Source organism: Periplaneta americana, chromosome 14 (assembly GCF_040183065.1).
Source record: "Periplaneta americana isolate PAMFEO1 chromosome 14, P.americana_PAMFEO1_priV1, whole genome shotgun sequence".
NCBI lineage: Eukaryota > Metazoa > Arthropoda > Insecta > Blattodea > Blattidae > Periplaneta > Periplaneta americana.
In genome coordinates this window covers 148158790-148160927 of record NC_091130.1, presented here as the reverse complement: position 1 = coordinate 148160927, position 2138 = coordinate 148158790, and the positions used below count along the sequence as shown (strand labels likewise).

The 2138-nt window shown below is 30.9% G+C and overlaps 1 non-coding gene across 1 annotated transcript; it reads left to right on the top strand.

The window, feature by feature from the left end:
* The first annotated feature begins 1714 nt into the window (after nucleotides 1-1714).
* TRNAR-ACG (transfer RNA arginine (anticodon ACG)) lies at nucleotides 1715-1787 on the top strand. The gene has a single exon. It is a non-coding gene; the product is annotated as a tRNA-Arg (tRNA).
* The last annotated feature ends 351 nt before the right edge of the window (nucleotides 1788-2138 follow it).

The following is a 2138-nucleotide window of genomic DNA, read 5'->3' as shown; positions in this document are numbered from 1 at the left end:
TCACTGTGCAGTGATGAAGCGTTTCCCACATAACTAAAAAACTATCCAACATTCTGTGATGAAACATTTTGTGTGTATTTATGCCTGCCATATCTACAATATGATCCAAAATCACTTCTCTCTACCTTTGATAGATTGTCTGATAAAAAAAAAATAAATTCATTTAAAAAATGGTCAAATATCAGTATTTTCTTCTAACACAAAATAAAAATGTATTATTTATTAAGGAATGTAGTTGAAAGAGCATGATATTGTAAACATGAGTTTCAGCAATAAAATAAAAGAGAGAGAACATGAAAAAGTTAACAAGTTTATGAGTTATGAGGGAAACGCTTCATCACTGCACAATAAACTGCCACCATTTTGAATTAAATCGTAAATATATATATATATATATATATATATATATATATATATATATATATATATATATATATTTCTTCATATAGCAGAAGGACAGTGTTTTACATATACCACTTTTAATTATTATACAAGATACAGTTAACGGAAGAAAAAAATGTTGAATATTTCCAAAATATTTACTGCTATAAGCTGTACCTAACCCTTTAATTTCATAAACAATACGATATGCAAAACAAACTACAACAATCTCTGCGATGTTGAAACCAAGATTATGAACATGATGTTCGATAATTCTGTGAGCTTAGCTCATTCTTAACAGGAAAGGAGAAAGACGTCGCCGGAGGAAATGACAGCTCAGAGGTCTGGAAAACCTGAAGTGAAGTGGTTTAGGAAGTATTATTTGAGTAAAGAAACGACTTTCCTCATGTTAAGTAAAATACATTATTCCTAACCATAACTGTTTAATCTGAGAATCAACTGATGAAACGTCCCAATTACGTCACGAGATAAGCTTCTTCCGGAAGAAAGAATTTGTAGTGTAGTGATCTTCTCGGAACGGTGTATGACTGGAATCACTGGGATATTTGCTAAGATTGACTCATTTATTTATAGCTAGCTGTTACACAATAGCAATTCTTTCTTTCTTTCTTTCTTTCTTTCTTTCTTTCTTTCTTTCTTTCTTTCTTTCTACCATCTGACGTCTCTTTCAATTAAAAACATATTGTGAAAAATTTAAAATCAAAAACTAAACAATAACAATTTATTTTTCTGTCATATAGAGCTGTAAAAGAATTGTTTCCATAGGTATGTATAATATTTCCGATAAATACACGAACCCGAACCTAGCGCGATATTTAATAAGACTATATTAAATAATTAATTAAATAAATAATAATTAATAAGATTATATTAAATAATTAAATAGAATAGAACAATAATGCATATTTACTTAAATCGTTTCACATTTATTTTCAATCCCATCAAATATCGTACGACTATAGCCATCTAGTGTCAGCAACTGTAATTACAACGTAATAAGGTAAATAATTGATTTTTAACATAAACACATCAATCTCCTAAGCATCAAGTAGGCCCAATTATGAGGGAGAAACGAAAGTAATGAATTGATCACACGAGAATAACAAAGTAACAAGTTACTTTACTTTAGTCTTTCCGTTGCAGTCTTTTTTCAGATAACGGCTAGAAAGAACAACGGAACAAGGTTACTAAAAGATATCACACGATTATTACAACATAACGCGAATTTCTATGTGTTTGCACTACGGTACACAAAATAAGACCAAGTACGATTTGTATTTACTTATGGACAGTAGTGATGTATGGCAATGTCGGCCCTGTGGCGCAACGGATAACGCGTCTGACTACGGATCAGAAGATTCCAGGTTCGAATCCTGGCAGGGTCGTAGAACACTTTTTAGTTTGTTAATTCTAAGGATTGTTAGTCTACGATTTCAGAAATTATTATTGTTTTCAATTGGTTTAATATTTTTCACTTTATTATATCATATTTGGAAATGTTCTCGTGTACGAAGAAATCCGAAACTACCACGAAATGGATTACATTATTTTGTAAGAAGTTCTCTTCTTGCCTGTTCTGACAGTGTGTTCTCATTATTTCAATTTCAACAGGGATCTGATACAAAATCAGGGCGCGCAAATTATGTAGGCCTATTCAGATTTCGAGAATGTGACAAAGGACGATAAATTAATATAAGGTTCTTCTATTTCTTCTTCCTTACTCTTATTTTCTTTCA